The sequence below is a fragment of the Canis lupus genome, chromosome 23 (genome assembly GCF_011100685.1).
Source record: "Canis lupus familiaris isolate Mischka breed German Shepherd chromosome 23, alternate assembly UU_Cfam_GSD_1.0, whole genome shotgun sequence".
Classification (NCBI taxonomy): Eukaryota; Metazoa; Chordata; class Mammalia; order Carnivora; family Canidae; genus Canis; species Canis lupus.
The window spans coordinates 39,675,279-39,687,921 of record NC_049244.1 but is presented as its reverse complement, the minus strand read 5'-3'; the positions used below and the strand labels follow the sequence as shown (position 1 = coordinate 39,687,921).

Sequence of the window (12,643 nt, the reverse complement as noted above, 5' to 3'; positions counted from 1 at the left end):
AGATAAAATTGGGCCGTGTTGCTGGCTAATTATGAAAAAAACAAAAGAGAAAGTATGTTACAACTCTACCATCATAACTTACACATGAAAACAAATTCCAGATATTTTAAAATGTAAAAAAAATAAAATAAAATACATAAAATCACCAATTACTACTACTGAATACTACTCAGTAGCACTTAATAAATATTTGTGAAGTAGTGGTCATAAAATACGATTTAAAGAAATGATTTTATTGCAAAATTTGAGATTTTCTCATTTATATTCTAAAGACCCTGGTTGCTAGGGCTTGAAACATGCTGAAATTACCGAATATTTCACAAATTTTGCAGGACTCTGTAGTTAATTTTCTTTTTGGTATTATCTACGGCTGCCAGAAAATTAATCATTTGCTATTGGTATTTGGAATTCCTTTTCTATACTTTTCAATTCTAAGGTGGTTTTTGAAAAGAAAGAAAGGAAAAAAAAAAAAAAAAAGAAAAGCATACCTCAGACCCCCCTGAGTTAAACATTAATCATGTGACTCTGACCACAGCACAGCATTTGGGAGGAAGGTAATTGATCACAGTCAAAGCAGCTTGCCATAAGAAAATGTTTTGTATCTTTTCAGTAGTTCCTGGAGTCAAGGAATCAAACTGAGAGGAGAATACAAGCAGTATATTATTGGGAGGCTATTGCAATCAGCACAGCTGTTTCCAAATTGTTTGTCACATATTTCAGCCCCCGCTGTTTTCTTGTTTTTCTTTTTTTCTACATTAGGGGGAAAAAATCCATATTGTTCGGATTTAGCTTTCTTAAAGTGCTTCAGGTTTCTAAGGCAGTTCTTTAAGTAAGTTGCTACTGAGGTAATTCCTTTTGTTTATGTGTAATATGCAAATCGAAATAACAGTACTCCCCTCTATGTGGCAGGCTGGAACGTTTCAGTGAGAGGTGTCATAGAGTTTGCCCTCAGGGAAGTATGAAAATATAACTTGGTGCCAATCAGCTGGGAACTCCCGTGTGTGTCATTTCAAATCAGCTCACACTAGTTACAGGTATTTTGGTCTGTTTTGCTATAAACAAAAGGATACCATGAAATGGAGGTTTGACAAACACTCAGTTCTATTGGGGAACCTTGACATCACCTCAAAAAAAGCAATTATTTGCCTCTACTTTCTTTTTTAAAAAAAATTAATTTATTTATTTAGAGAGGGAGAGACAAATAGCACACGCAAGGGGAGAGACAGAGAGAGAAGGAGAGAGAATCCCAAGCAGACTCCACCTTGAGCTCTGTGTCCCATGGCTCTGACTGAGGTCGTGACCTGAGCTGAAACTGAGTTGGATGCTTAACTGACTGAGCCACCGAGGAACCCCTAACTTTGCTTTCAACTGGGCATCCATATTGGTGGCCTGGCATCCTAACTGCCAGGTTCCTCTTGCAAACCTGTCAGAGCACTAGGGCACCACTCTGAAGGTCAGTGTGACTTAATGCCAAGCCAGCTCCTTGCTAGCCATGAAAGATTATCCATGAGTAAGAGATTGTCTGAAGGCAATGGGATCGCACACGATTTGGCTCTACTTGGAGGGCAATATTCCACTTCAATGGGCTGCATTCAAACAAACTCACATGGGTTCAGAGTTTGAAACTTTGAAACAGGCTACATGCAAATTTTAACTGTTTTCTGTCATATACAGTGATATCTACTTCATCAGCAATCTTGATGCTGCCGATGGCAATCACTGTCTATGTGGAGACAAGGCCAGTGCAACTCTGAAGTGACCTAACCCATGTGGGGCAGACTGGGATGCTGTCTTGAATAAAGGCCAGCACTCACTGTCTTTTAGATGCTTCTAACATTGATGATTAACCCAAATCAGCTTAAGAGTACCCCATGCTTTAATCTCTAATTGCTTCACATTGACCTCTATGTCATTGTCCTTGACCTCTTGATTTTCCTTCCAAGATACATTCTAAGTTAAGCTACTGTGTATTTTTTGGGTTATGCTCCCAGGCCCTAGAATACTTCCTAGTCACCTTATAGAAAAAGATCTAATTTTAAGGCAACTTTGCAGACTAATTGGGTGCAAAGTGATCCGTCAAAAATTCTTTCCATAGATGAATATTCCATTCTGAGGGTTTTTTTTTTTTTCATGTATCATTTTGATTTTTGAGGTGCCACAGATCAGGTTTATACTGCTTTGTTTTCTTCTCTGAGTATCTTTTTGGTTTTTTGCTGTTTCCTCCACCCACTCACACCTCCATTCCCAGAATACAAGGGAAATTAAATGTTCAAAATGTATATTCATTTGAAAAAAAATCTAAATAATCAACATTTAGGATTGTGCCCAATACTCCTGATTGGAAAGGTTTTTAATGGATTGAAGATAAAAATTGATTAAAAATGAATGTTTCTCTCCACTATGTCATGATTTGGTAACCTTTTATATAAAGGATATGGGGTGGTATAAGAGGAGAACATAGAACAAACGTAATAGCCAGAGATTAGTTAGCTGAAGTTAACTAAGGGTTAAATTAAATTTTATAAATTAAAGAAAAAATATCGAAAGACCCAAGTCTGAAAAATTTTAGTACTTGTCCTTGTTTGTATTTTTATTGCTGTCCCACCTTTAAATTAATTGGTGCACTTTAGAAAACAATAAATTGTAGACAAGCAAAAATAAGTACACTAGAACCCCTGCCATGATCCAACCTACTCAAAGACAGCCACTATTATATATATACCATTTCTTTTGCTCATACATATACATAATATATACATATAAACAGGCATACCTCAGAGATATTGTGTGTTTGCTTCCAGACCTCTGTAATAAAGCAGATATTGCAATAGAGTGAATATTACAAGAAAGTAAGTCAAATGAATTTTTGGTTTCCCAGTGCATGTAGAAGTTATGTTTATACTATATATGGTAGCCTATTAAGTATATAATAGCATTATGTCTAAAAAATGTACATACTGTAATTTTAAAAATACTTTATTGTTAAAAGATCCTAACCATCATCCGAGCTTTCAACAAGTCATAATGAGGGGTCATGTGTCGATGTTGATGGCTGCTGACCGATCGGGTTGCTTGATGATTGGGTGGCTGTGGCAATTTCTTAAGATGACAATGAAGTGTGCTGCATCAATTGACTCTTCCTTTCACAGTGATTTCTTTGTAGCTGCTTTATAGCATTTTGCCCACTGTAGAACCTCTTTCAAAATTGGAGTTAATCCTCTCAAACCCTGCTGCTACTCTATCGAGCAAGTTTATGTAATATTTTACATCCTTTGTTGTCATTTCAGTAATCTTTGCAGCATCTTCCCCAGGGGTAGATTCCATCTCAAGAAAGCTCCTTTTTTGCTCATCCGTAAGAAGCAACTCCTTATCTGTTAGTTCAATCATGAGATCGCAGCGATTCAGTCGCATCTTCAGGCTCCACTTTTAACTCTAGTTCTCTTGCTATTTCCACCACATCTGTATCTCCTCCACTGAAGAAGTCTTGAACCCCTTAAAATCATCAGTGAGGCTTGGAATCCACTTCTTCCAAACTTCTGTTAATGTTCTATTTTGACCTCTTGCAATGAATCATGACTATTAGTGGCATCTAAGATGATGAGTCCTTTCCAGAAAGCATTCAACTTACTTTGCCCAGATCCATCAGAGGAATCACACTATCTGTAACAGCTATAGCCTTATGAAATGTATTTCTTAAATAAAAAGACTTGAAAGTTGAAATTACTCCTTGATTCATGGGCTACAAAATGGATGTTGTGTTGGCAAGCATGAAAACAATAGTAATTTTGTTTTATTTCTCCATCAGAGCTCTTGGGTGACCAGGCACATTGTCAATAAGCAGTAATATTTTGAAAGGAATATTTATTTCTGAACAATAGATCTCAACAGTGGGCTTAAAATATTCAGTAAGCCATGTTATGAACAGATGTGCTATCATCTAGGCTTTGTTGTTCCATGTATAGAGCACAAGCAGAGTAGATTTAGCATCATTCTTAAGAGTCCTAGGACTTTTTTAATGGTAAGTGAGCATTAGGTTAAACTTAAAGTCATCAGCTGCATTACCCCCTGATAAGAAGTTCAGGTTCTCTTTTGAAGCTTTGAGACCAGACATTGACTTCCCCTCTCTAGCTATGAAAGTCCTAGATGGCATCTTCCAGTTGAAGCTGTTTTGTCTATGTTGCAAATCTGTTGTTTTGTGTAGCCAGCTTCATTAATTATCTTAGTTAGATCCTCTGCGTAGTTTGCTGAAGCTTCTACATCAGCACTTGTTGCTTCACATTTTACTTTTATGTGACCGAGACAGCTTCTTTCCTCAAACCTCATGAACCAACCTCTGCTGGCTTCAAACTTTTCTTTTGAAAATAGGTTCCTCACCTCTTTTAGCCATCATAGAGTTGAGCAGAGTTAGGGCCTTGCTCTGGAGTAGGATTTGGCATAAGAAAATGTTGTGACTGGTTTGATCTTCTATCCAGACCACTAAAACTTTCTCCATTTCAGCAATATAGTTTTCTATATTTGTTTTCTTATCCTTCATGTGTTCACTGGAGTAGCACTTTTAATTTCCTTCAAGAAATTTTCCTTCGCATTCACAACTTGGCTGTTTGGCACAAGAGACCTAGCATTCAGCCTATCTCAGCTTTCAAAATGCCTTCCTCATTAAGATTAGTCATTTCTAGCTTTTGACTTAAAGTGAGAGACATGCAACCCTCCCCTTCACATGAACATTTAGAGACCATTGTAGGATTATTAATTATCCTAATTCTAATATTGTTGTGTCTTAAGGAATAGGGAGGCCCAAGGAGAAGGTAAGAGGCAGGGTGAAGGCTGGTTTGTGGAACATTCAGAATACAAACATCTATCAAGTAATTTCTCCATCTTATATGAGTATAGCTCATGCGACCCCCCAAAACAATTACAATAGTAACCTCAAAGACACTGATCAGGGATGCCTGGGTGGCTCAGCAGTTAAGCATCTGCCTTTGGCCCAGAGCGTGATCCTGGATCCCAGGATCCAGTCCCACATCAGGCTCCCTGCATGGAGCCTGCTTCTCCCTCTGCCTGTGTCTCTGCTTCTCTCTCTGTGTGTCTCTCATGAATAAATAAGAAAAATCTTAAAAAAAAAAACAAAACAAAACACAAAGACACTGATCACAGACCACCATAACAAATATAATATTAATGAAAAAGTTTGAAATATTGGAAGAATTACCAAAATGTGACACAGAGACCCAGAGTAAACAAATGCTGTTGGAAAATTGGTGCCAATAAACATGTTGGAAATAGGGTTGCTATAAACCTTCACTTAGTAAAAAAAAAAAAAAAAAAAGTACAATATCTTCAAAGTATAATAAAGTGAATCACAATAAATCAAGCATGTCTCTACCTTATTTAGAGATTGTATCATACCATACAAAGTGTTTGAAAATATTTAACCAATCATCTTTGGTGGGATATTAGCTTTATTTTACTACATGTTGGCAAATTTTCACTACTACAAAGAGGAACAATAATAATTAGTAAAAATAGAAATCGAAAACTCAAGAGAAAGGCAAGAAAATTATTCTGGAAATTGACAAAAATATCTAAAAGCTAAACATTATAAATCAGATTCACTGAACACCCAAGCTACCTATTCATGAAAAAAAAATGTGTTGATGATAATTATATTCTTCTGACTAAATAATCTTATTTAACAAATTGCTTGTACCACCCAGTCCCTTTATTAGATCCCAATAAAGATTTTGCTGCAAGTATGTGGTTCTTGTGAGAAAAGACCACTTTCTGAGCCCCAGGTGTTCTACATTTAACATACTTCAGATCTACTTCTTGCCCCTTCAACCTGCTATTCTTCTACCAACCTTTTCCTCCAGATGTTAATTTATAGGAATACTCAAATCATTGCTTATAAATTAACTTTTGCACAATCAACCAGACTTTAACATAACACTTAATTGTTCCTACCTTTATCTTCTTAATCTTTTTACTAATTTCAGATAAATTATCTTTCTTTCTTGACTTGGGGCTAGATTCCAGGACCCTGAGATCATGACCTGAGCCGAAGGAAGATACTTAACCAACTGAGCCACCCAGGAGCTCCCTCTTTCCTCCTTCTTAAGCAGTATTTTGGCTTGCCTCTACTATCTACTTTACTGTTAATATGTTTTTCTTCCATCACCAAAACTAGCAAATGAATTGTGTTACTCTGCTTTCTTATATCCCTCTTTAACCCCTATAAACTGGCTTCTTTCCCTTGACTTAACCAAACCTGCTTCTCCATTTCTTTTTTTTTTTTTTTTTTTTTGCCATTTCTTTTATTCTATTCAAACTGCCCTTTCCAAGAACTCAGCCTTTTTTCTTCTCTGAAACATCAAAAACTGTTCAACTACCTACCTGTGAGAGCTCTCCTCTCTTCCATCCATTCCTTTCCCTGCTCTAATCTAGCTTTCTGTCTTTCCCTAAACCCTTGCTATGTTGTCTTACTACTTCTCTTTCTCCTGATCACCTTACGAATGTATCCCTACCTTTGTTTCTCTCTTGGCACTTTTGCCCTTCGGCAAGTTGTCTGTTCTCATAGCTTCACATCCACTCCCTGTTTCATGAATATAGGTTTCTGGATGAATATAGGTTTCATGAATATACTTTCTTGAATGTAAGTTTCTGCAAAGGGAACGTAAGGATCAATTATTTTGAGATACTGCATGGTGAATATAGCTTTATTCTCCTCTCATGCTTAGGATGATACTTTGGCTGGCTATAGAATTTTAGGTTAGAAATCGGGTTACTTCAAATATTTCAATACATGTTTCCTTGTCTTCCAGCTTTCAGTGCTGCTTTCAAAAATCCAATGCTGTATGACTCTGATACCTTTGTATGTGATTTATTTTTTATATTTCAAGGAATTATTTAAATTTTCCTTCATATTCCTTTTGTTTCAAAATGCCACAGTAATGTGCCCAGTATAATGTTCTTTTCTATTCACTGTGCTTTATATTTGGTGAGCCCCACAATTTAGAAATTTATACCCTGCAGTCTTGGAAATTTTCTCATGCCGTTTGTCTGATCATCTCATTTTCTCCTTTTTAATTCTTCACCTATATCTATCTAAGTATCTATCTATCATCTGCCTATTAATATAAACATTTTCTGGAAAATTTACTCAACTTTATATTCCAATTTTGAAAATTTCATTTCAACTCTTGCATTTTGTTATTTCTAAAAGCCCCTTCTTGTTTTTAGGTTGTTTCTTTTTCTAGGATCCTATTCTTATTTCATGAATACAATATCTTCTCTTGCCTCAGAATATTGATAATAGGTTTCAGGATATTTTTTTTAGTGCCTTAAATTTTGTCTGTTTTCTGCAAGTTCTTTTTTTCTGTCTTTTCATTCTGTTCTCTGTTTCTCCTCACCCCATTAGAAAGGCTTAACTGAATATCCATATTTAAGAGAAAGGGAAGGGGGGAGGCCTCAGAAGGCACAGGAAATGAGTTAGGGGCAGGTTCTGAGCTTGTCAACCAGTGAGCCTCATTGAAGGATAATTGGGGAAACTGGTGTTTATTTGGTAGCACCTCCAAATTTAAGTATCTGTGAACCAGTTTCTCCAAATAATTCCTGTACTAGGAGGTATAAGCCAATTACCAATATTCTGGCAGACCTATATGGAAAAGGGTTTGGAGGTTCTCACAGTTTATTACATGGACTTTTGCTTAACCTACCTCTGTATGCCTCTCTTCCTCTCCTCTGTACCTATTGTCCCCGGTCCAGAACATTCCTCAATCAGTCTCCGAAGAAAGAAAATCCTCATGATGTGGGGTATGTGATAATGGCAGGCTGCTCAGAGAAACAGATCAAATATCCTAAATTTAACAAAACAGTGTTGAAGTTTAGAAACATAAATATTCAAAAGTAATGGGTAAAATTATAAAAGTCCTGATTAATGCTGAGGAATCGGCTCTACCAGATACTAAAATGTACTTTGAAGCTCTAGCCATCAAAGTTTGGTGCTTGTGAAGGAAAAGGCTGACAGCTTCATGGAAGATTGAGTCACAAAAAACTCCAAATGACACATGTGGGTATTTTGAATATCCTAAAAGTGTTTTTTTTTTTTATCTTGTAGAGAAAAGATGAATTATAACAGGATATTCATTGCAATGTTATTTATGAAAGCAAAAAATTAAAAACAATCTAAGTGTTCACCAATATGAAACTTGTTTAATACACATGATAACTTCATACAACACTTGCAGCTGTTCAAAAGAATGAAATAATTCTGTGTGAGCTGATTAGGAAGAGATCCAATACATGACTTAAGAAGCAATTTGCTGACTAATATGTATGGTATTGTGCTCGCTTCGGCAGCGCATATACTAAAATTGGAACGATACAGAGAAGATTAGAATGGCCCCTGCGCATGGATGACACGCAAATTCGTGAAGTGTTCCATATTTTTTTTTGTATGTTGCAAAAAAAAAAAAACAACAATATGTATGGTATTATCTCACATTTGTTCTGAAAGAGAGCGTATCTATTTGCTGATCTAAGCATGAAAGATCTAGAAGCATAAGAAATACTAATAGTACCCCAGGGAATGGGAATCCGGGATTGGGAATGGAGGGGAAGAGTCTTTCACTTTTCACTTTATACCCTCTGAACTCTTAGATTTTTTCTTCACTTTTTTTCCCAGGAGAATATATATCTGTATAGCTAAACTTTTGTTAAACATTAATAACTACAACATTGCTAGCTTGCCATCCAAATACTAGATTGTGAAATAGTTTTTAAATGTAATTGAAAAAATATTGATCCTAGGCTGGCCTACCCTATAGCAAATTGGCCCATGAGCTGGGATTTATTTCTTCAGGCTTGTTATCATACTATATCTTTGCCCTCAACAACTCCAGCTGCCAATCATCATGTTTCCTTGCTTGCTTTCTTTAGAGCCAGACATCTAAAGTTCTTAGATCATTCTCTCCAGAATTTTTATTTACTTACCTTGCTGCAACATAAGAGTTACCCAGATATCTGTTCTCCTCAATCATTTGCTACAGTTGCAACAGATCTGTATACAAAACAGTCTTACAAAGAATAGACTGATCTTCACCCCTCCCTGCTTTAACTCACTGGAGTGGGGAAATAGATCACAGTACCCACAAACTACACAACAAACTAGGATCCATCTAGGAAACTAGAGAATTTACATAATTTCACATTTCTTTTCTTCTAGAGAAAACTTTTTAAATGATTCAACTACATACAAATAGATGGCAAATAAAACATATTCATTACCCAGATCATTTTAAAAGATTGATATTATTTCAGAACCGTTTTATAGGAATAAAAATACAGCTGCTATTGTAGTCTTCTTATTTACTTCTTTCTCTAACTCTCTTCTCCCTGAGGGTAACCACAACCCTAAAGTCAGTATGTGTTTTTCCTGACCCTTTTTATATGCCCTACATCTGTATGTACCTATAAACAATATACAACACATTTCTGTGTTTTAAACAATTTACATAAATGGTACTATGTTGTACCTTCTTGTTTCAATTAGATTGCATTCAGCTATAAGTAACAACAACAACAACAACAAAAACAACAAAAAACCCTCTACCAAGCATTAAACAATTGTTATTTGTCTCACATAAGAGAAATCTAGGGAAAGGTGGCTCAGTGGTGATTGAGTGGCATAGTCATGTCATCAGAAATGGTAGTGACATTATCTATAATTCTGTTGCACTATCCTAGTGTGTGGCTTTCTATCTACTGGCTACAAGTTGGCTACCAAACCTTAGGAGCTCACATTCCAGAAAAGAAAAAGAGGGGAGTCAATGGCAGAAAGTCTTCTCCTTATTTTGTTTTTTTTCTTTGAGAAGGGAAATCACGCAAAGATTTTAGTACATCTCATTTGCTAGAACTGATGCACCATTTGCTGTAAGAGAGGACAAGATACTGAGTATTTTAGCTTTTCTGCTTCCTTAGTACAGAAAATCACTGTGAAAAGGGGGTTATTAGTGACTTTTAGGTTATTAGTCATGATGTCTTCTATTTTATTCTTTTACAACTTCCTTTTTCCATTTGCCATTATTTTTTTTACAACTCAGCCATATTGGTAATTCTAGATATAATCCATTCATGTTAATTGCTCTGTAATATTTTATTATATAAATATATCCATTTATTTGTGCATTGTTGTGCCCAAGATTGCAAATCCTAGAGCAAGGAGCTGACACCGATGCAAACACAGGAGGGTTTATTTACAAGCTCGAGCTTGGGTTCAAGTATACCCTACACAGCGGAGCAGGGACTTGGACCCTGAGGCTAAGAGGCGTAGAAGTTTTTTATAGGGGGCCGTGGCCAATGAGATTGTAACACACACAGAAAGTTGCACAGTCATGTCGGTCCACACGCAGGTGGCCAATTGAATTACATTTTACCCTATAGTATCCATTTGAACTGGCCTATTACTTTGGTCAGAATTGGCACCCAGTTTTGGCGGGCACAAGGCGGGGTTACTTTGTTATGAGCCGATTTCCAGTAAGGGTGTGCCCAGCGGCTTGCCTAGGGTGGGGCAGCGCCTTAAGCAATAAGCAGGTCATGTGGGGATGATGCAGGAGGTGGCAGGTGCAGCACAAAATGGAGTTAGTCCTGCTCTGCTTGTCCAGGGGTAGGGGATTTTTGTTAAATTTCCTGGGTCGCACATGCATCTTCCTGTTGAGGGATCTTTAACTTGTTGCCACATATTCACTGTTACAAAAATGCCATGTGAGTATCCTTGTATATATCTCTTTGTGCTCGTGTGAGAATTTTATGTGTAATACATATTACATAATAGTATACTATACAATAAATGCATTATACAACATATCTTTATGTTTAGTATATTTATATTTATTTTATATTTAGTATATTGTATATTACATATATATTAAGGGGTGCCTGGGTGGCTCATTTGGATGAGCATCTGACTCTCAGTTTAGGCTCAGGTCATGATCTCAGGGTCATGAAATCAAGCCCCATGTCCAGCTTTGTGCTCAGTGGAAAGTCTGCTTGAGATTATTTCTTCCCCTCCCCCTGCAAGTTCTCTTCTCTCTCTTTCTCTCTCTCTGTCTCAAATAAATAAATAAATAGATAAATAAATAAATAGTATAAATCATTTATATATATAGTAGAATAGAATGATAGGTAACATTATTTTCATCTCTGATCTCACACACAAACATACACACGTATCTTATTTTGTGCTTTCAGTGTAAATACTTTTTCAATGCATTTTGTTTTTGCCTTTTCTGCTTTCATTTAGACTATGGAGTTCTTGCTATCCCTTTGTTGATGTTATTCTACCACCATGAAGTGATTCATTTTAGTTCCTTTTATTGTTTTAGTCAATATCCTTAAATTCTAAATGCATAATTCACGTAACATACATAATCAACAAAGTCCAAAATAAATCAATGTCTCTGGCATCATCCTTCCTAATTCTGAGAAATTAAAATGCTTTAACTCTTCCATCATTCCTTCCATCATTCATGTCATTAATCATCTAGTATTTTAGTTCCACCTCATTTTAACCATTCAATGATCACAATTATTTTTACAATCAGTGCTTATTTTGGTTTATCTTATGTTTAATATTTTCTTTGCTTAGCATTGCATGTACCTACTCTTCCCTCTGTGTCCAGTTTTCTTCTTTCTGAAGCTTTTCTTTAATGATTCTTTTACTAAAGATATGTGATTAGTAAATTATCTCAATAGTAGTAATTTAGTAGTAAATTACTGTGTTGCATCTTTTCAGTTTATTGTGCATGACTCTTAGCATTCTTTTATATTTTTCTTCTCTTTATTTGCCTGTGTTCTGGATCATTTCTTCCGATCCTGTTCTCTGATCTTCTTTTGAGCTGTGCTGATTTTTTTATTTTATTGTCTGTGGTTTACTTTCTAAATTTTGGTCTGGTTCTTTTTCATATTGGCTATGTTCTTTCATTATGTTTTATATTTACTTTTAAGATATTAGTAATCATTTTAAAAGTAGCTGTTTTTTTATGTCTTTTAGATTGTGCAGTTGTTTTTATTTCTTATCGTACTAGTTCTTTCTTTTAAATTTGTTTTTAATTTTATGCCTTCCCTTCATTGTGGTTACTATTTTTATATTATCGCATATATTTTTTATGTTTTGTGAAACAAAGTTATAATGAAAAGAGAGGGATATTGGTTTATATTGTACTTCAGTTCAGTTAAAGAAAACATACAAACACATCTTTTTGTGAGGCTTTTTCTTTTCTTTAATAGCGTCAGCTGGAGCTTGTCATTCTTGCTTTGAGTTTTCACTTTGTTTCTTACTCCTAGGGATTCCTATTCCTTTATTTTGAGTTCAGCTATGTGTTTAAAAGTTGTTATAATTTACATATAGATTTATATACACTAATACAGGAGGGAATTCTGCATTAGTTTAGTTCTATTGGTTTCTAGAACAATCTATTAATGACTTTCTGAAGACACTTAATTTGCTTAACACTGCTCTGTACTCCTGTCAGCACCTAATGATGTCATGAGGTCATTGAAAACAAATAGTGGTCTTAAAAGTGGTTTCTGTAAAAATTCCTTTAATATGTGCCAAAGATAATATCTGCTAATATGATTGTCTAAAGCG

At 35.6% G+C, this 12,643-nt stretch overlaps 1 protein-coding gene, 1 long non-coding RNA gene and 1 other non-coding gene across 19 annotated transcripts in view; 2 read left to right on the top strand and 1 right to left on the bottom strand.

Annotated features, from left to right (window-relative positions):
- Positions 1-12,643, top strand: part of SLC9A9 (solute carrier family 9 member A9) — a 538,349-nt gene that overhangs the window by 200,912 nt on the left and 324,794 nt on the right. The gene's annotated exons all lie outside the window — the stretch shown is intronic.
- The window catches only part of LOC106557635, a 68,037-nt gene that overhangs the window by 44,403 nt on the left and 10,991 nt on the right, over positions 1-12,643 (bottom strand). For 6 of the 15 annotated variants that reach the window (XR_005377113.1, XR_005377117.1, XR_005377120.1 and 3 more), the window contains exons 4-5: positions 7,713-7,853; positions 6,522-6,657 (exon numbers count right to left, since the gene is read on the bottom strand). This is a non-coding gene — a long non-coding RNA (uncharacterized LOC106557635). Of the gene's footprint in view, positions 1-2,773; positions 2,806-6,521; positions 6,658-7,712; positions 7,854-12,643 lie in introns of all 15 variants that reach the window. The other 9 variants (XR_005377115.1, XR_005377118.1, XR_005377114.1 and 6 more) reach the window with 3 other exon arrangements.
- On the top strand, positions 8,340-8,446 carry LOC119865480. Its single transcript, XR_005377309.1, has one exon. It is a non-coding gene; the product is annotated as a U6 spliceosomal RNA (small nuclear RNA).